The following is a 22,396-nucleotide window of genomic DNA, read 5'->3' on the forward strand; positions in this document are numbered from 1 at the left end:
TGTTACTAGATTAAAGAGTAGGTGGCAGGTAAGAAGGTATAGGAAGACTAGAAAGGGGTGTGCAGTGTTGTTTATGAAGGGCTTGAATACCCCCCTCCTCCCAAAAAAGATTTCTATTTGGGGGCTAAAGGAGCCACTGGAGTTTATGGAGTTGGCGGAGTGGTGGCATGGTCAGACCTTCACTTTAGGAAAATCATTTTGGCATATGAATGGAAGCTGTATTAGAGTGGGGAGAGAGATTTGAGGCAGATGGCTCCACTAGCAGGCTCCTGCAATAATCTGAGCGTGAGTTGATGAGAGCCGTGGCAGTATTACAGGAGTGAAGGAAATATATTCCGGAGATGCTACAAAGGTAAACTGACAGGTCTTGGCACCAGGATGGATACGAGAGATGAGAGCTAGTGAAGAGCTGATGATGACACTTAGGTTGTGAGCCTGCGGGACTGACAGAATGGTATTGCCTTTGATGATAAGAAAGAAGTTTAAAGGTGGGGAGCATTTAGGGTTGAGAATAGGGTACTAGTGAACCATCTTCCCACCCTCATCCTTCAATACAGCTTCCCTTAGCTGAATTAGCTGATGCTTCCACCCCCCCCCCCCAACCCCAAATCTATGACCACATAATCCCGTGCATGGAGGGTGAAATTCTATATACCATTCCAAAAATAAAAAGCACTGGACCCAAGCGTCATGATCCTTGAAATGTGTATAAAGTGCATTTGATGCTTTTTTGTTTTTCAGATTGCACTTGCTTTTTGTCCAGGGATTTATGTCATTATTGGGATAAACATTTGAAACCTTACTCCCCCACGTTAATCATAAATTGGATGCCATGCAAAATCTGGATACTTTTTTGCTCCATTGAGGTTTTTCTATTGTTTTGTCATTTCTGATAAATGGGTTTACTCTCCCAGGACAGTACTTAGGAAGAAGTAACTACATGCCTACAGTACCTCCTGTGTGTGACATGGAGTCAGGAAGATCTGGGCCTGTGTCCTGCCTCAGCTAACCACTTTCATCCTTATATGGGGATAATAGCATCTACCATAACTGAAGGGAAAAAATGGATGCTTTTAGTTACGCAAAATCTAAAAGAACTTTAGCACAAATAAAACCAATGTCACTAAAATTAGAAGAAAAACAGGTCAATGGGGGGGAAATTTTTCCGTGGCAAGTTTCTCTGACTAAGTTGTGATTTTCAAGATATTTGGGGAACTGATTCAAACTTAAAAAAAAATGAGCTATTCCCCTTTTGACAAAGGGTCAAAAAATTTGAATAGGCATGCAGTTTTCAGATGAAGAAATCCAAGCTATCAATATTGATTTGTAAACTTAAAGTTCTATATAAATGTTAGCTCTGTTATTATTATAGCTTTTTATTGGTGTTAAGGGGCTAAAATTCTAGCTATACTGTCTAAAATATGTAATGAGTGGTCACCATTAAATGAGAAGCTTTCGGGGCAGCTAGGTGGTGCAGTGGATAGAGCACTGGCCCTAGAATCAGGAGTACCTGAGTTTAAATCTGGCCTCAGACACTTAACATTTACTAGCTGTGTGACCCTGGGCAAGTCACTTAACCCCAATTGCCTCAACTAAAAAAAAATAATAAAATAAAAAAAAATAGAAGCTTTAGCAAGAGTTTAGACTTTTAAGCATTTATTAAGGAGAATAAGAATCTGGTGAAGAGAGTTTGATAGACAGTACCCACGAGCAAATGTCACTTCCTGACGCCAAGGAAAGCCGCATGGCTTGCCCTCAGACGCCTTCTCCTCATGGCGGAGCTTTTCTATAGTAACTCTCCAGCAGGTGACATCATTCCAATTGTTACATCAGGGAGCTTCTGTATTACTCGTATGTGAGCCAGAGAACCTACAGGGCTTTTTGCCGTGAGGACTGCCTATTTCCTCTCCCTTTCATCAATGAAAAGTACTAGACTTTTCATAGGATTATAGATGCTGGAGGCATCTAGACCAACCCCTTCATTTTATAGATAAAGAAACTGACACCAAGGGAAGTTAAGTGACTTGGAGAAGACCACACAAGGAGTGATAGAGCTGACACTTGAGCTTATCTATGACTCCAGTCCTCTTTTCTATACACTTATTGCCTCTATGGGTGTTCAGTGGGGATGAGCACATCTGGTATAAGGGCTTACTGAGCCCTTTTCAGGGCTGCTTATCCACCTTTGGTGTCCACCTGTCACTCCAAGAAGCTGTAGCATAAGCAGCAGCCATGTCACCAGTAAACTCTCTGGGCAGACAGGCTAAGCCAGGTTGTGGGTAACCAATAGATCACAAACCCTTTGATGAGTTAGTGGGATGTCTATCCTAAGCATAGGAAGACTTTCCCCATTGGAATGGGCCTGTAAGAAGAATTTGTTTCAATGGTCATAAAGGCAACTGAAGCAGCCACTGTGGGATGTTGAGAGCTTGGTCAGACACTGAAAACTCCAAGTTCCTCCATTGCATCCCGGGCCATTTCCAGTTATCCTGACTTTTGTTTTGTTGCTACACTTCAGTGACTCTGGAAAAGAGTAAGGCTGATGACTTTGTACAAATATACCTCCCTTAAATTCAATTAACTGGCTCATCAAGACCACCCCATTATGTCATTGGTCCTCTTTGAAAATTAAGGACAGAGGCAGCTAGATGGCTCAGTGGTTAAAGCACCGGCCCTGGATTCAGGAGGACCTGAGTTCAAATCCGGCCTCAGACCCTTGACACTTACTAGCTGTGTGACCCTGGGCAAGTCACTTAACCCTCATTGCCCTGAAAAAAAAAAAGTCCTGTCTATAGGTTACCTCATGTAGGAGACATAAAAACAAAAGATACCAATGTTTTGGGGCAGCTAGGTGGCGCAGTGGATAGAGCACCGGCCCTGGATTCAGGAGGACCTGAGTTCAAATCCAGCCTCAGACACTTAACACTTACTAGCTGTGTGACCCTGGGCAAGTCACTTAACCCCAATTGCCTCACCAAAAAAAAAAAAAGAAAGAAAAAAGAGTAGTAGAAAATGAAGGACAAACAACAATAGTATAGCTGAATGAGCTGTGGAAAAACAGGTATATTAATATACTATTGCTGGAACTACAAACTATTCCAACCATTCTGGAAAGCAATATAGAACTATGGTCAAAAATCTATTACATGTTTAAACCCTTTAACCCAGAGATGTGACAACTATGCTTGTGCCCCAAGAAAGATCAAGAGGAAAAGGATACAAAAAAAATATTTATGACAGTTGTTTTTATGGTGACAAAGAACTGGGAATTGAGGGGGTACCCATAAGGTAGGAAATAACTGAACCAGTTATGATTCACAAAAATAATGGAATACTATTTTTTCTGAAATAAATTATGAGGGGGATGTTTTCAGAGAAAGGAAAATTTATATGAATTGATGCAGCATGAAGTGAGGAGGATAATTAATACAATAACAACAATTATATTAAAAAAAAAACTTTGAAAATGTAGGCTCAGGGCAGCTAGGTGGCACAGTAGATAAAGCACTGGTCCTGGATTCAGGAGGACCTGAGTTCAAATCTGGCCTCAGACACTTATCACTTACTAGCTGTGTGACCCTAGGCAAGTCACTTAACCCCAATTGCCTCACCAAAAAAAAAAAAAAGAAAATGTATACTCTCTGATTAACACAGTGACTAACAAGAGTTCAAGATAACTAATGATGAAACACACTACCCACCTCTAAACAGAGATATGATAGACTCATGTCAATATGTGTGTGCACATATATGTGTATATGACATGGTCAATGTAGGGATTTATTTTGCCTATGAGTTTGTAACAGTTTTTCTCCCTTGCTTCCTCAAAGGAGAATAAGTGGATCTTCAACAAAATAAAATTTAATTTAAAAAGAATAAAACCTGTGTTTCAAGGTTGTTGTGAGTATCAAATTATATAAACATGAAAAGCCAGTCAGTGATTCAGTCAATAAACATTTTTTAAGCACTTACTATTTGCCCTCAACTATACTAAGCACTGAAAGGTGCTTTGAAAACCTTAAATCTTCACATCAATCCTCATCTTGTGGATCCTGGATTAGAAAGTCAGAATTATTCTAGGCTGAAGTGAAGGTGATTGCCAGAGGGAGAAACATCTAGGCATTGGAGGGGGTGGGGTAGAAAATATGGGTTTTGCAAAAAATTTTGGGACCAAGGACCTGAAGCTGTTTATTATGTTAGAAGCATTGAGATCTCATTCTGTTGCCTATAGTAAAAAGTTACAATAGCCCAAATTTACACATTGCTTATTTCCAAAGACTCTACATTTCTGACATTCTCCTATATGGTATGATGTGATTTTGCTTTCAAGTGCTAAACAATAGAATTCTTGAACCCCAGTGGAGCCTGAATTTCTCTAATAAATTAAATGATAGGTCTCAGTTGTTTATCAAAGGCGTTAGGATAGATGAAAGGTTGCATAGCCATGTGAAGTGCTTTCAGATCCACAAGTATCCACATGTATGAGCTGTGTTCTCAGAACATCTTTTTTTTTTTTTGCCTTAATTTAATACAGAAATGGCTATAGTCATGAATTCCAAACTATGTAAAACTCTGTTCACCATTTCACCCCATGGGAGTATAGAACTAATAGTAAATAAAATATCAAATCACTTTCTCCAGTTGCCCCTCAAAACATATATCTAGTATGGGGTATAAGTGAAGAAGATAGAATAAGAGAAATGACTGTTCTCCCCCTAGCTGGACACTCAGAGGCCTAGCCCTTATTCACAGGAATTATTCTAGAGTTAAAAATGGGCATTCGGGATAATGGCATGTGAGTCTTTTCTAAAGCACAGTGTTGTTGTTGTTCAGGCATTTGAGTCATGTTCAACTCTTCCTGACCCCATTTCCAGTTCTGTTGGCAAAGATGCTGGAAGGAGTTTGCCCTTTCCTTCTCCAGTTCACTTTACAGATGAGGAAACTGAGGCAGTCAAGATAAAGTGACTTGTCCAGGGTAAAACAGCTAGTGTCTGAAACCAGATTTGAATTCAGGTCTTCTGACTTCAGATTCAGCACTCTATCACTATACTTGCACAATGCAAGCTGCATTTTGGTCTGACCCCAAGAGCAGGTCTGTTGTTTAATATTGTATCTAGAAGCAACATTTCCCATTTGTAGGTTCCTAAAGTTCATCTAGGAGTGAGAACAGGCCCACTTTGGTGTAGTATAGAACCCATCTAACTTAGGGTGCTCTCCCTAGAGAGTTGTCTAGTTTTCTGTGTTCCAAAACAGCTTAGAGCTACAGCAGCTCCAAGGATTGGGGTGGGAAGTCTTTGGCACAGAGATCTCTAAAATTTTTCCCCAAAGGATGATAAGGATATAACAAGACCCAGCCAGAGCATAGACATGCAGAGAGACTTTAGAAAGTATGCTGCATACATTAGCTCTTTTAAGCCTTATGGCAACAGGATGTAAGGGGCTGTTGTGAACCTCATTTGACAGAGAAGGAAACTGAGCTTCACTCAGGTGGCATGACCTGCCATAGTAACTGAGATTCTCCAGGTCCAAGCCCAAGTTCTTCTGACAGCACTCTAATGCCTCCTATTTTTCTGATAATCTATCTTCTCACCTTTTTATATGATAATAATACCGGCAGTTTATATGTCCATAGTACTTTATGCAGGACAAAATGCTTGCCATCCCTTAGTGCATTGGAGCCTCAGAGCAAGATTCTGAGATAAGTATTGGACAAGTACAATATTTACTTAGGTGCTCTCAGTTGCTATAATATATGGGGTCACTAAATTTTAGGGGAATTAAATTACTTTTGATTGAGAAGGGAAGAATACTACCTTGAAGTAGAATACCCCAACTTGTCTTCCCTCAACTCACAAAGTACTTTTTCAGTTTTCCCATTTTACCGACAAGAATTTAAACTCAGAGAGTTTAAATAATTTGCTCAAGATAAAATGGCTGGCTCATTGGGATTTCTTAGCCAGGTCCCAACAGCTAGGTGGCACAGCAGCGGATAAAACACCAAGCCCAGGAAGACATCTCTTCCTGAGTTCAAATCTGGCCTCAGACACATACTAGCTGTGTGACCCTGGGCAAGTCACTTTATCCTGTTTGCCTCTGTTTCCTCATCTGTCAAATAAGCTGGAGAAGGAAATGGCCAACCACTCCAGTATCTTTTTTGTTTTGTTTTGTAGGGCAGTGAGGGTTAAGTGACTTACCCAGGGTCACACAGCTAGTAAGTGTCAAGTATCTGAAGCTGGATTTGAACTCAGGTCCTCCTAAATCTGGGGCCAGTGTTTTATCCACTGCACCACCTAGCTGCCCCCGACTCCAGTATCTTTGTCAAGAAAAACCCATCTGGGGTCATGAAGAGTCAGACACAACTGAAATCAACTGAACAGTGTTCTTTCTACCACATACTTCTGAATTCCTCAAAGTAAAAATCTTTGAAAAGAGTCAGGGCATTGTTTTAAGATGTAATTGGGTGGGGGAGGGGGGTTATTATATTAAAAAGCAATTCAAAAGTCAGTGCGGTGCAATGGGTAGAACTGGCCTTAGAGTCAGAAAGACCTGGCTTTAAGTCTGGCCTCTGATACAAACCAGCTGTGTGACCCTGAACAAGTCACTAACTTCTCAATACCATTTGATGCCTCTTGGGAGACTTAAACTGCATAGCAGACTTTCCTGCTGGCAGTTCCCTATCCTGCTCTGATCCAAATAATTGCTGGGGGTGAGGGGGAGCAGGAGTACATTTAAAGGGTCCTTTGGAAGGTTATGTGTAAAAAGGATGACCTTATTGATGAGGGGTTGAAAAGGAAGGCCATACAGAGATTGTCCATCCCTTTAAGCCTTCTAAAAATGCTTTTATTTATAGTGGTCCTCCTGTAGCACATGGTGTAGAAGGCAATTATCTTTGGAGGGGATTCCATGGCCTTGTGTGGGCTTCCCTCATGGAAGATTTATTGTTGGCTGAATTGGGTGTCCTTTAAGAGCCTTAACTCGGAATCTAAAGCACTATCAAGGCTTCCTGAATGCTCTGGAGAATGCCACTGCTAAGCTTCATTTTGCAGCCTTCGAGATAGATTTTTTGAAATGGTATGCAGGGATTTACAGAGGTTTCGTAATTCCCATTGATCCTGGAAGGAGGTAGACTGTGGAGTTCCATCATGCTTCTGGGAAATTCACCCTGCTAAAGTCCCAAGTCTTCAGGAAGACTTGTCTGGCTCTGTAACTAACCCAATAGTAGGGAAACGGAAGTAGGCAGGAGTAATTGATGAATGAAGGCTAACCCATCACTCCCAAAGTTCACTGTTTTCTTTCTTAAAGGGAATCGGAAAACTCTATGGTGGCTTGTTTTGTTTCGTTTTTATGAATCTTATGAGTGCTAGAGGAAAAACTGGCATTGCAAGTCAGCTAAATATACTGTATCATGAAACCTTAGGGACGACTGAAATGGGAACAGTGGCCCATTACTGCTAAGGTGTTTTATTGGAAATTTGCCGACGTGCTTTCCCAGGAGAATGAGTAAAAACCGGCAGGATGCCCAACAGTCAGACAGGTTGTCCTCACAGGCAGGCTGAAATATATAGCTTTGCACTTCTGGGCTGTGAGTGAGTAGGCTATATAACAGACTAATGTGCATTTTTACATTAAAAGTACCATATTTCACAAGAGATTCCCCCCCTTTTGTTTAAGTGTTTTAATTTATATATTCCAGTTAATCGTTCATTACAAGGCCTTTCTCGAGTGCTTTTTTCAAAGTTGTCTTTTGAATGAGATGCGGCTGTAGCTTGTCCTAATCTTGGCAGAGATACCAGCAGAGGGCAGACATAAAAAAGGTTTTGACATTAGGGTGTGTCTACCTAGGGTCAGGGAGGGTGTTGTTCAGTATTTGAATGTAAATCTACTAGCATTGTTCTGATGGTGGCAGGACAGAACATGTATTATTTGCCTTTTCCCAGCCCTGTTGAAAATCTTGTGGATCTGGAAAAGCTGACTTTCCAAAGTAAAAGCTGGTCAATTGTTTTCATCTGATATTCTGTCATTTCTACTAGACTAAACTTTAAAAAAATGTAATTTCATTCCCCAAGATCTTTTTCCCCCTCCAGTGCCTTAGTGGTTGTTATGCTGAAGTAAGATGTTTATTTTTGTTTGTCCTGGATGTGCTATAAATATTCTCCCTAAAGTTTAGGGGAATTACATTCTTTTTGATTGGGTGCATGGAGGGGGTTACATTTTGAAATAGGAGATCCCACTGAAGATTTTTTTTTCCTTTCTTTGCCTTCTCTCCCCCTCTTGCCCCATGATTTTCTAATTGTTCAGTATAATGCCAGTGTACCCAACAATGACCCATGGGTGGAATGCTACCATAATAGGCATTACACTCTGGTCAAATGAGAGATCATAAATTTACTCACAAAGGGAAAGCAATTTATTACTGTCAATTAGAAGTTAGGATTAAATGTTGCCATTTTAAAAAACATACATAATTTTGTTTACTTGTGGTGTTGTATTAATGTCTTTACATTTAGAGAATGGCATATTTTTAAAAATGTTTTCAATAGCTCATGTACAAGCATTTTCATAACTCACCTGAATGTTGGCATATCTTGCTGTGTATATATAAATTAACCAGTAACCCTGGCATTATAAAACGTTGCATTAAATGAAGACGAGAATAGTAATTTAAAGCATGTCATGAAGAGAAATTTAAATTCGGCTAGAACAATGGGAAATGTAAGCGTTTTCCCTTGGCCAATCTTGCAGATGCTGTAAGAAAAACAACGTAATTAGTGACAGTGTCAACATAGACCTAACAATGACATGAACAATGTTGATATGAAGTTAGCTACTTTTATCCCTCAGGAAATGCATGATGCATTAACTTTTCTAAGTGAAAGTGCCACTTTTATCCAGAGTGTTTGGCCCTTCCTCTGAGATGAGTGGCCAAATCACTGAAATCAGACATTACCTTTGCAGTTTGGTAACCTTAATTGGCAGACCCTTTGGCAGTCTCCAGAGAAGTCAGAGAGAGAGAGAGAGGGACAAAAAGGAAGGAGGGAGATTGAATGAACTATTCACTTTTCATTAGAAAGGTGATTCCCCTCAGATCAGGTTTGGAGGCCTGATGGTTCTGGGATGGGCAAAAGTTGTCTGCTGTCTGTATCACCCCAGGGGCTAAAGTGGCCATTGTAGTCTGAACGTCTCTGTTTCTTTTTGTTTTTTGGTGATTTTTGTTGTTGTTATGTCTCATTTCTGGATTAATTGGCAAGGTAAATATGTGATTATCTATAATTATTCTGTTCACTTTTCTTTTTTTTAACCATATAAATATTTTATTTTATTATTTCCAGTTACATTTAGAGATCGTTTTCAACATTTGTTTTTATAAGATTTCTAGTTCCAAATTTTTCTCCCTCCCCAAGACAGCAAGTAATCTGATATAGGTTATATATGTACAATCACATTAAACATATTTCTGCATTAGTTATGTTATGAGAGAAGAATCAGAGCAAAAAGGAAAAACCTCAAAAACAACAACAAAAACAATAGAAATAGTATGGTTCGATCTACATCCAGATTCAACAGTTGTTTTTTTTTTTTCCTGGATTTGGAGAGCATTTTTCATCATGAGTACTTTGGAACTATCTTGGACCATTGTATTGTAGAGAAGAATCAAGTTTATCACAGCTGATCAACACACCATGTTGTTGATGCTGTGTACAATGTTCTCCTGGTTCTGCTCATCTCACTCATCATCATTTCATGCAAGTCCTTCCAGGTTTCTCTGAAATCCGTGTCCACTTTTCAAATATATTTGGTTGTTGTTTAAGAGAGAGAATTTCACGTAAATGTGTCTTCTCCCTTCCCAAAGTACTTTATTATTTTCATAATTCTTCTGTCTTCCAAAGTTTGAATCAGCAATCACTAATCTCAACCTTTCCATCTCTGTCTCTCTTTGTCTCTGTCTCTCTGTCTCTCTGTCTCTCCCCCATCCCACCTTTATAGGGATATTACTTTGTCTCCAGTTACTAGAAGATAATGTCTCTGCCTAAAGCGTGCTCTCCCTCATTGTCTCTAGAGACATTTGGCCCTGTGTAGTATTAACAACTTTCTCTAGTTATCTATCTGCTATTATAGGATATCACTTGAACAACCACAGTGGGATGAGAACCAGTGTTCATGTAAACATCAGTGCCACTCCATTAATCAGTGTGTAGGGGTAAAGTCCTAACTAGATTGTTTGCTTTACTGCTTTTCTCCTCTGACACCTTCCTCAGTTATAGACCAGAATGAGGCCTTCATTTTCTGTTTTGTCTTTTCAATGCTTGGTTCACATGAGTTGACAATTCAAAGAATGAGCATAGCCACAGGTGTGTTATATATTGGTAAGTTTTGTATGGAACTCAATAACTCTATTCTTAATTACACAGCAATGACTAGAGTGAGAGGGCTTTGGCCTCAATAAAGGACATCTAAATAGTTAGGATAGGTCTGTTGTAGGTATTAGGCCTACCAATATTGGACAGCAATATGTTCAAACATTTATTATTTCGCTTTTTGAGGACCCTTCTTAAGACATAGTTTTCCAGTGACATTTTTAAATATTATCGAAGGCTTTCTTTTGTTGTAGCTGGTCAATACATTTTTCTCCAAGTCAGCATTATTGCTTCGTCTGTCATTCAGGCATTTCAGTCATATCTGACTTTTCGTGACCCCATTTGGGGTTTTCTTGGCAAAGAGACTGGAGTGATTTGCCATTTTCTGCAGCTCATTTGACAGATGAGGAAACTAAGGCAAACAGGTGGAAGTGATTTGCCCAGGATTCCAGAGTTAGGAAGTATCTGAGACCAGATTTGAACTCAGGAAGACACTCTTTCTGACTTCAGGCTTTGTGTTCTATCTAATACACCAATTAGCTATCCATAGTCCACCAAGCTACTTTGTGTGCATGATTTTGCCTGCCCCAACTCCTCTAATATGACCTGGAAATTGTAGTAGACTGTAAATGGAATGAACTAAAACGGATTTTCAGTTTGAAAATCAATAGCCCAAATTCTATGAAAAATTCTCTTTGTTGTTGGAAACCAAATATAGACTAAGCAGATAGACCTGAACTAGAAGTATTTGGATGTCCTGTATAGATGCCAACTATATTTCATTATTGTAACGTCCAAAGGTGAACAAGCAGAACAGGCCTCAGACCCATATGGGAGGTAGGGGGATGTGTTTACCCCAAGCATGTGAAGACTTCCCCCAGAAGAATAAATGCATAAGAACAGTTTGTTCCAGTAGCCATGAAGGCAGCTGAAACAGGTGCTGTGGAGTGCTTAGAGCCTGGCCAGGCATCAAAGGGGCCAAGGTTATCCAATGCATTCCAGGGGCCATTGTCTTGCTACTGGATTTCAGTGACTCTAGAAGAGAGAAGTGAGGCTAATGACTTTGTGCAACTCTGCCTCAGTTAAATCTAATTCACTGGCAAGTCGATATCACTCGGTGTTAACATTGTTCCTCTTCAAAAACAAAGGACAGGGGCGACAAAAGGGGTGGCTAGGTGAACACTTACTAGCTGTGTGACCCTGGGCAAGTCACTTAACCCCAATTGCCTTGCTAAAAAAAAAATAAAAAAAAAACACAAAGGACAAACAACAATACTCCTCAAAAATTTCCAATGATTTCTGTCTGCCAAAGTTAGAAAAATTCAAACGATTCCAACTCATGAATGGCAGTTAAGACCCTCAAAAAATCTGTCAAGATTGTTGATTTTTAAAAAATAGACACCCCCCCCCAAAAAAAATCAGTCTAGATTTGTAGCATTTGCCAATTTCTGAATATCCACACAGACAATTTAACAATAGACTGTACAGGTTTAAGCTGCCCCCAGCACCTGCCTGATTCCAAGAGCTAGGAGCTTCTTGAGTGTGGGTATTTTTTGTTTTGTTTTGTTTTGTTTTTCCCACAGAACTTAGCTTAGTGGCTTATTCTGACTTAGAAACTCAAGGCAGTTTTTCCTTGTCTTCCATATAGCCTATCTTCCTTCCAGACTGGACTATTAAATATCTGAATACTATTTCTACATCAGTAACTTTGCACATTTCTTCTACCTAGAATGACCTTTTACCCCCCTGTCAATCCCATTCCCTTGAATTACTATTGACACTTTAATACCCAACAGCAGGAAGCTTTTATTTGATTCTTCCCTGTAGATAGAGACCCTTTCCCAGAGACTTCAAATAACCTTTTTATTTTTTAAAAATTTTGAACCTCTAATAAATGTATCATTTTTATAGAGAAATGATAGAAGACATAGAATATATTTCTCTTTTCTTTTTTTTTAGTGAGGCAATTGGGGTTAAGTGACTTGCCCAGGGTCACACAGCTAGTAAGTGTCAAGTGTCTGAGGCCGAATTTGAACTCAGGTACTCCTGACTCCAGGGCCGGTGCTCTATCTACTGCACCACCCAGCTGCCCCAACATAGAACATTTTTATGCATGTTCTATGTGCCAGGCACACTGTCAAGCCCTGGGGATACAAATAAAAATGTTCTAGACCATTCTTGTTCTTAAGGAGCTTTTACTCTTAAGTCTAAAATTATTTTGAATTATAGCTCTCTCACATACAGGGGCATGCTGGCAAATATTTAACAAGAGGCTCTTAAAAATGTATGGGGGTGGGGGCAGCTAGGTGGCTCAGTGGATAAAGCACTGGCCCTGGATTCAGTAGTACCTGAGTTCAAATCCAGCCTCAGACACTTGACACTTACTAGCTGTGTGACCCTGGGCAAGTCACTTAACTCCCATTGCCCCGAAAAAAAACCAAAAAAGTATACAGGACACAATTTTAAGTTTAATTCGTATTGTTGTTGGTTTTGTGTTTTTTGTTTTGTTTTGTTTTTTTGAGAGGCAATGGGGGTTAAATGACTTGCCCAGGGTCACACAGCTAGTAAGTTTTAAGTGTCTGAGGCCAGCTTTGAACTCAGGTCCTCCTGAATCCAGGGCCGGTGCTTTATCCACTGCACCACCTAGCTGCCCCCAATCCATATTGTTAACATTAACTCATCACTTTCTTCACTCTAGATAATTTCTAAAAAATAAATAAATAAATAAAGCCCTGATTTGTAGTGTTCACCAATTTCCAAATACTTCACTTGAATATGTAACCATTAGTGGTATGGGTTTGATTTGGCCTCAGTATCCATCTGATTCCATACTTATTTCAGAGGTAGAAGCTTCTTGAGTGAAGGGATTTTTTTTTTCTTCCATAAAACTCGGGCCAGTGGTCTATCCTGACTAGACATATAATAATGCTTGTTGAATGGAAGTCCTTGGTATTGCCTAGGCTTATTATCCCCGCACCTAACCTGTTCCAAGCTCAGGTGCCTTCCTATACTTTGGAAACCATCACAGTGTAGGCAGACTTGCTTTGGGATCCTGGTCAAATCGGTTAACAAGTGGGAGACCAATTTTTAAAAACACTATAGAATTCACACTAATAATACATTTCGCATCTCCCTCATAGGGTGGTTATGAGACTTCCATGAGATAATAATCTGAAAGCATTTTGTAAATCTTAAAATGCTTAAATACATGTCACCTATCATCACGGACCTTACACTTATTTTGTCCAAGCCAGGGTATCTAGCAAAGCACTGGGTAGACATTTGACATGTAAATATTTTGTCTTAGGACCATGAACTTAAAACTGAAAGGGACCTTGGCAATGCATATCTTTCATTTTAAAGGTAAAGAAACTGAGGTACAGAGAGACGAAGTGACTTTGCCTTAGTCACACAGCAAAGCAGTGTCAGATCTGGAATTCAAACCCAGGTCTCATTTCAGCCTTCATTCCTTGCGCTACAGGCTTTATTAATAGAAATGGTGCCTCCCCTGAAATCAGACTCTAATGCCTCACTGTGGTATCGAGGTGACCCTGCATTCTTGAAAGCTATGTCAGGGCAGCACAAGTTTGGACACATTGTGCCACTCTGGAAGGGCTGTGAAGCTGAGCCCAGCGATATGCAGTCTATTGTCTAAGTCCCAGCCCATCACCATTCTGGCCACTAGGTGATCGGTTCATTGATTGATTGATTCATCCATCCATCCACTCATTCATTCATTCATTTTCTTGGCTGCAGTAATTCATAGAGTGCCTTAGAGTAAGATGAGAAAGCATTGTGATCTGTCTCCGAGGAGGGCATACCTGCACTGATGAAATCAGGCATCTTTTGAAGTATTTGTATATAAGCAGGAATGATGAGTTTTGGTGTGTGCAGTAAACCACCCAAGTATAGGAAAAGGAAAAGGTTATAGGCTGACTTCAGCTAGGTGTGGCTGCATTGCATTGTAGTCTTAATTTATTACTGAGACTTTTTTTTTTGTATGTATGAGTACAGGGAGTATCAGCCAGTAAAGAGAGCTGAAATGGCTCCAGTGCATTTAAAACAAAAACAAATAAGTAAACAAAAACTGATTAAAAGTTTTAGGAGTGTCTTATGAAAACTTATATGTGCAAATAAAATTTGCAGGGGAGCTATAAGAAAATCAGAGTATTTAGCTAAGCTTCAATGCTTTTCCTGTTCTGTTGTAGTCAGTCCCTTACTTGGTGGCAATAAAGACTAAAAACCTATTTCTGAAGCAGCCAGATCTTTGCAGAATACATAGCTCTTGCAGATTTTTGGAATGGAGAGATAGGCACTGAACAATGTCCTGGAAAGAATTCTTTGAAGTTTGTTCAGATTTTCTTCTCTCCGTTAAACAAAATCATCATGAATTTAAGCCACTTGTGTCATTACTGCTTCTATGATCCTGAACAAGACATTTCCCCTTTCTGTGACTCAGTTTCCTCAACTGAAAAAATAAGAGGTTGGGATAGGTGACTGTATCAGCCCTTCCAGCTCTTAACATATGACCTTCTGAACAGATGAACTCTAAGGCCTCTTCCCACCTAGATGTGATTTTAAATGATTTCTTTTTTCAAAGAGGCTTTATTGTGGTGTGATTGCTTTCACAGTCATACTGGGTCTTGGGGAAACTTAAAGTCTATACCTTCATTTTAAATAGGGTTCTCTGTCTCTTTAAGAGACAGTGATTCATGTTACATCCTGGCAGATTTAAAGTGTCCTTCCCTTAATAACACCCCCCCCATGCCCTCAATCCTTTATTAAATATTCATGAGAGGGTGGGGTCATATTTTTGTGACCTGAAAAAAATCCCATTAATAAATTTGTTATCTGACACAAAAACACTTTAGGGTGGAGAGTGGTCTGCATAGCTTCCCATTTAACATCTGATCATAAGTTGTCAGTAAATTGGGGCCTTTGTCTTCCTTGCTGTGAGACTCTTCAACAGCATCACTAACAGGGTATTGTCTCTTGTTCGTGTTGACTACATTGAAACTGAATTATTGCCTTGATTGGAAACGTTATCAATGTTATTTCTGGTTCTGAATGACTTGCACTGAAAGATATTGACAACAATGAGAATTACATCTCCCATGGAAAACTGCATTCTTGTAAAAACCCAAGTATTGTAGCTGCTTGGGGTCTGCTTTCTAGGTGCTTCTGCCAAGGGTGGAAGAGGGAGCTCTTTCTTAATTAATGAGAAATAGATACAATGGTGGCAGTTGTAGCTATTTTCACTAGGTAGATATTTTTCTTGTTGTTAGACAACAAAAATCTGATTTGGTTTCCTAATAAAGGCCAGGAAGTTTTTCTTAAAAGTTGGAACTTGTGAAGCTCGCAGGTGACTGCTTCAGTTGTTTAATCACCGGCTTGCAAATCGAAGGGAAAACAGAGGGTCTTTTTGTCGGTTGAGTTTTACTTTCTACTCAGTTTAGGCTTTTTTTTTTCCCCTCCTGCATTACATCCATGCAAATATCAGCGAATTGGCAACGCTCCTCCTAGGTTCTTAGGAGTATGGGTATTTTTTTAAGGTGCATTTAAAAAGAGTTTCTTTGTATATCTTGGTATCTTCTAGCTTAGTTTAAAAAAGAGAGAGTAACGAGGGCGGAGGTGGGGGTGGGGGGGGGAGGAGATAGTTATTATTTATACAAACTCCGGTGTGGCTCTCTGAGCAGCCCTATTTTCATTAGAACACAGTTTGGCAGGAGAGCTCTTGGGGGAAAAAAGGTTAAGGCTTGGTTAAATCATTGAATGTGAAGTGAAAGTTATTTTCAAAAGACTGTTTTCTAGGAAAATGTTTTCAGGGTTGCTTTTAGTCATTTCATTTCCTTCTGATTTCAAATGATTATTATGAGCTATTGTGTTTTGTGGAGACTTCCAGGGGCAGACAATCTTTTCCCCTAGAAGATTTCTCGTAAAGGTTATGATTCTAAACTATTTGTCCGTAAGTGCAGTTGTTTGTTTATTTTTTGTTTTTTTGTTTTGTTTTGTTTTGTGGAGTTTTTGGGGGGTGGGGTGGGGAGTGGGGGGGGTGTTCTGAAGAGCTGTTTGATTAAAGGTAAGAGTTGTGCTGTTTGCTATGCTTTCCAGAGAGCAGCCTAAGCGGAGGCAGGTCAAAGGGTTAACAGCAATTAACCGGAGTTGCTTCGGAGACAAAAGCGTTATTTCACCTGCCGTCAGTAAAAAAAGAGGAGGCCCATTGTGTAGGGGTGTTTGAACTGATTCTGTTTAGAGGCTGGTTGTGATTGGTGGAGCAGGGCGTGGCTGATTGGGTAGTTTTGCATCTTGTCAGCTCCGGAGCACCCTTGCGCGTGCAATCTGTCTGTAACCTGAGGAAGCTCCACACTGTACGTCCATACAGGCAGCCTTGGGAGAGTGTCATGGCCCAGCTCTCTGTTTGTGGCAGCTAAATGGAGTTTGGCAGGTTTGTCAATATGATTGATTTGGGGGAATTTGGGTGTCTTCCCGGGGTACAACGTGATCTCTTAATTTTGCATTGGGAGGAAAAAACGAGGCTCTGCATTTGTAAAAAGTTGGGTCTTTTTTTTTTTTTTAAATCTGTGTTTACTAACTTGAGGAGTTGTGCAGTGTAACTGGAAGCAGCTCAGGCAGAATTAGAAATAGGGGAGACACAGTTCCAACAGGCCCGGCTCTCCTGGGGAGGAAAACGAAATCTCAATCTCTCTCTCTCTCTCAATCTCTCAATCTCTCTCTCTCTCTCTCTCTCTCTCTCTCTCTCTCTCTCTCTCTCTCTCTCTCTCTCGACAGTGGTAGTAGGATTATTGAGAGTTTGAGGAAGTATTGTTTATGTTGTGGGTATTTGACTTTTTTTTTTGAAATTTTGCTTTTCCTTCCTTATATTTATTGCGCTTTTTAGACTTAGTTTGTTTTCACCCAGTACAATTTTATTTAAATGTTCAGCATTAGAAAAATCCATTTGGGGAGAAGAGGATTCGTGTGCTACTTTTGTAGCATGTTAAAAATGTCGAGAGTAAACAGTGAATGTTACCAGTGGTATGGCTGTTTCTTTCATTCTGATAGTTTGTTTCCATATCTGTCTGGGCTATTTTTAACTTAGCTGTTCAAATTTGAGTAGTTCACACACAGACACACTCAAAAAAGAAGTCGGGGGTGGGGGGGCATTCAGGCAGATAAATAAAATGCACTGTCAGACTTACATCCTAGGCACTCATTGTTGCAGCTCTTCACTGGTCAATTTGCCACATGAAATTAAGTGACTAGGGATTGTTTTTGACATTGAATAGTCTCAGGAATTCCAGCGAAATACTCTGATCTAAACAGGATCTAAATGTAGCCAAACTCAAGTGTCAGACCTTCACTACAGGATTTCACTGGAAATGAGATTTTTTTTTCCCCTCCCCTCGGTGTGGTGATAGGAGGGAGGGAACCCTTAGGAAGTGGGTGGTAAGTTTAGAGCTAAGAACATACATATAGGCTTCCTCTTTAAGATTAACTCTTTCGGTTTCTGCAGGTTTTTACTGAAATATACAACTATCCAAATTACACTTTTAATAGTCTCAATGTTTTAGTCAAGTCTATTTAAAAATGCAAATCGGCTCATTTCCATAGATTCCAACATTTGAAAGTGACACATCTGAAGAAGAAGAAGAAGAAAAGAAACATTTAAGTCTGATAACAGGAAATGTGAATCATTCCATCAGTGACTAATATCTGTTTCTGGGAGGGGGAAAACACTGAGTTAGATTTATTTTCATAATCAGTATTAAGGGAGCCAAAATGATCTTAAAGTTTAAAGCAAGTAAAACTGATCTTACAATAAGCAAAGTTTGAAAAGGGGGGAAAAGATTTTCCAGGATGCTAGTGTTAGGACTTTGAGGCAGGAATCAAAGGTAGTTTATATGGTTCAGTAGCAAAGCTAGCATACCCAGTGTAAAACCCCATTGCTTTAGGATTCATGTGTGTACATGTGTGTCTAAAGAAAAGCAATCCACAGCTTTGTGGATCCTATTTCTTAATTCTTTACCAAGGGAAGAAAGAAAATACGGGGAAGCACTCTCATAACTGACATGCTTCATATCAGGTTTTTTTTTTTTAAAGAATTTCACCTAAATTTTATATGATCTTTGTATCTGGCTGGAAATCTTGAGTGAACAGTGTGTAAAAATGAAAGCAAAATACTGACTACCTACACACAGATACTCTGGCTGACTTGCCCTAGTATGTGATAGAGCTGAGCTGAAAACTGATTGGTCTGACACTTTATAATCAAAGTTGATTTATTGTTCATTAGTAGTGCATTAGCCCTTTCAGGCAAGACAGTTATTTGTGTAGGGGCCTGTCAAGCAAGAGACTTCTAGCACCTGTCATTTCTAAGCCATGAGATAAGCAACCAGATATTAAGATAATGCAAATAAAAATGCATTTGGACTAGTATAGTGCCACAAGTCAACAGATATTTCTATTTTAAAATAGCATAGGCCAGTATTGGTAGGGAGGGGAAAAATAGGGAATACATATTAATATATACATATGGGTGTATACATATATGTATTTATACATATATACTATATATACATATGTGTGCATATATACAATTTATGTATAAATAGTAAAACGAGAGGAGCAAGATCTATTCTTCTTGTTTTTCCCCCTAAGAAGATGTCTCTTCTACCTGAATTCCCTACTGCTTTGCCACAAAAGTTGGTCATTTACATAGATGCTAGACCTGACTTATCTTTTACTTTTTGTTTTTAACTCATACCTGTCCTCCATAGAAAAGTAACATACTGAAAGTACCTTTCCCTTGAAGTTTGTGTTTTAAGTAACACATCTTTAAATGAGACTATTGGAAGTATGGATTGATAATATAAAAAATGTAATGACATCACAGCAAAACTATGATTATGTCGAGTAATAATGTCAAGTGAATTTTCTGCCACTGACTTCCTACCAAATTCTTCCAAATGGAATGATCTCATGGCATACCATGGAAAACAACCTAAGTGTCAAAAAGAAAACAAAATGAGTCAACTTTTGTCTGCCACCATAGAAATGAGGATTAACTTATGTTATTTCAGAGCATGGAATGGAGACAATCTCCATGAGGATATATAGTGTATTGTCTTCACTGAATTTTCATTTGACAGGGATTTTAGAGGCTGTGATCTTAATTAAATCTCAACTGACTCAAATAATGCATCTAAAGGCATGCAGTGTTGCGTAACCTTGCTGAGTTGGTAAACCATAAATCATCAGAAAGCTTATGATAGGAAGGGTTGGCTTGAATTTTTTTTTTTGGTGGTTATTTGTAGCTAAATATACCTTAAAAAACAAAATCCTCACTCTTACTGCCCTGTGTTCTTAAATTGTCAGAAATAATTGCTTGAAAAAATAAGCTCTGTCATGCTTTTGACCAATATTACAACTTCAGCTGAACTCAAGAGAAATACAAAAAGCAGTGGTATTAAAATCAAAATGAATGAACAGCATTGCCTTTCCAGTTTGGTCTGAATTAGTACAGCCGAAGAGTTGATGGAGTTATTTTTGCTAATTTTTTTGCTTTAAAAAAAATGAGTCAGTACTGATAGCCAAATTTAATTGTAAGCCTACATTGAAATCTGAATGAGATTAAAGTGGGTATGAGAGTAGGCTAGAGAAATTAATTGGTTTTTACTAACTAGTTGTAATAATATCACTAAAAGGGAAGCTAACATTTTGAGCTGAGGGTGGCACCTTTTTATGTAGAGTTGGTAAGAGATATTTTGTGATTCTGAATGAATGTAAACAAATGACAAGGATAGCAACAGTTTGTAGACTAGGAAAAGAAGGTTCTTGGTGACCGCAACTGGGGCCTAAAAGATAGGACTCTTTTTAATTGCTAAATAGCCTTTATAATTATGTGCTGTTTTATGCCTTGTACTATTGCTAAAGAATGATAGGTGTCCCTGGGTGTTTATTGTTTAATGTGGTTAAGTATATAATTTTCAGTTGTCTCAGGCTTGTGTTACTCTTCAGATGATTGTATGGCCTTGGTGTCTCAAGGCAAAAGCAGCTCCAAACATCTCCAAGTTGAGAAAGCTCTATGTGATAGCTTAATGGGTGTATTCTTATAAGTTACATGTTTCAGATAGGAGTGACATTTGTGTGTCACTGATGAGCTGTGGGTTTTATCTATACCTGCAAAGCTAGATTGTGGGAAAGGCCAGACAGCATCAATGAAATTTGTTATTGTTTGGGGAAAAAAAGGCTTGGGCTTAGTTTTGAACAGTTTGTTTTCTTGATAGCATAATTACATTGCTAGAAACTTGTTTGTCAGAAGTTCAAAGTTCAGTTAAAATTTCCAATACTTTTTTATTTTGCTAAATTATATTTTTTATTCAGGTATTTTGGGGGGGGGTTAAAAAAAAACTTACGTATATCTATTTGGCAATCTGTCTCTGTGCAGATTGTGAGGATTGAGGTGTCTGAGGAAAGTCAGGCTCAGCCTTATTTTAGTCCCCTCCACTTTTTGAGGTATGAATGGCCTTAGCTGTCATCCCCTTCAGACCTGCCTATTGTTTGGAGGCAAGAGAAATTAATGTCTGTGTGTGTGTGTGTGTGTGTGTGTGTGTGTGTGTAGTGGGGGGGGGGAACCATACAGAATAGAATAAGTATACGTCCTTTTAGCATTTACCTTTAAATAACTAATTAATGAGGAAACAGGCAAAAATGTTATATTGCACTTTTTTAGAATACCTGGTATCATGTTTTAATTTTTAAGCTTTATCTTGCCTTTAAATCTGAAACATCATTGTTCAAATAACTGAGAACAAGGTAAACCAACAACATCAAAAAGGTCGGCTTCTGTGATTTCTCAAGGGCTTGTTATTTTGTACTTTCCAATTCTATTTGATGTCTTGACAAAACAAGATGACACAAGGGAGAATACATTAAATTTTGATTTTCATCTAACCTGTTACAGTTGTGGCGGCTTAATTTCTTTTACTTTTTACTGAAGACGGCTTTTTCCACAATTACTCTAATTGCCACGCCACTTTATGAGAAGGCTTCTTTACGGACTCCCCATTTGCCTTGATTTTTGCCAGGCATTTTTGAACGTGTTTTGACCTTTAACACAGAAAGAGCTTGCTGGTTGGACTATGTATTCATTAGAAATAAATCAGTGAATGGTAAGATTGTCAAAGAAGCAACTGATATTTTCTCATTAGGATATAATTTGCACCCTTGTGCTTAGCTGTGATGTATATGTGAGGGCACTGGAAATAGGTGTGGGAAGCTGGACCATTTGAAGACTTTGGCATTGCTACTCTAAATCAGGTGCAAGTATCTGAGTATCTCCCAAGTCTCTTCATACTTGGCCCAATCTCACTTTGGTCTGCCTGGGTATTTTCCTGGAACCTCATTGTTTCAAGATAATCTTTAAAAAAAAAAAGTAAACATTTTAATTTTCATTTAAACTGTCCAGGATCTTTCTTCACTTCCTAAAACATAGAGTGTATAGCTAGATATTTATTCCATTAATATTTTTTTAAAAAGACATAGAAATGAGGATTTTTCCCCCTTTTTTATAGCTGTTGCTCTAAAACACTGTACCCCAAAGTCATATTATCTTCTATTTCTTACCTGTTTTAACAATCTATAAGTCTAAAATCCTCCTGCTGCATTTAGCTGCTGCTTTTTGTGATTAATGTGAGTAAGTATCACTAGTGAATGATGCTTAAATACCTCAGAACTTGGGTGGCTGCTGTTTCTCTCTGTCTCTGTCTGTCTGTCTGTCTCTGTCTGTCTGTCTCTGTCTGTCTCTGTCTCTGTCTCTCTCTCTCTCTCTCTGTCCTTCTCTTTCTCCTTCTCTTCATGATTTAACGATCTGTAGTTATGGGTATTTGAAGAGACCTATTGGAATGGATTTGCCCCCCTCCTCATTGAAGGAGATCATTCCTAACACTTATTTTGCCATTGTAAATGTCATAGCTTGTTTGAATCATGCACATTAGATTGTTTTTCATTCCACCTACATGAAAGAGGAGGTTGAGGAAGGA

The 22,396-nt window shown here is 39.0% G+C and overlaps 1 protein-coding gene across 16 annotated transcripts in view; it reads left to right on the forward strand.

Moving 5' to 3' along the window:
- Nucleotides 1-22,396, forward strand: part of FOXP1 (forkhead box P1) — a 691,415-nt gene that overhangs the window by 552,310 nt on the left and 116,709 nt on the right. The window contains exon 1 of one of the 16 annotated variants that reach the window (XM_043986986.1): nucleotides 16,650-16,800. The exons of the other annotated variants lie outside the window; for them this stretch is intronic. The gene's annotated coding sequence lies outside the window, so the exon portion shown is untranslated. Of the gene's footprint in view, nucleotides 1-16,649; nucleotides 16,801-22,396 lie in introns of those variants that run through there. 16 annotated transcript variants of the gene reach the window in all.

Source organism: Dromiciops gliroides, chromosome 1 (genome assembly GCF_019393635.1).
Source record: "Dromiciops gliroides isolate mDroGli1 chromosome 1, mDroGli1.pri, whole genome shotgun sequence".
Taxonomy (NCBI): Eukaryota; Metazoa; Chordata; class Mammalia; order Microbiotheria; family Microbiotheriidae; genus Dromiciops; species Dromiciops gliroides.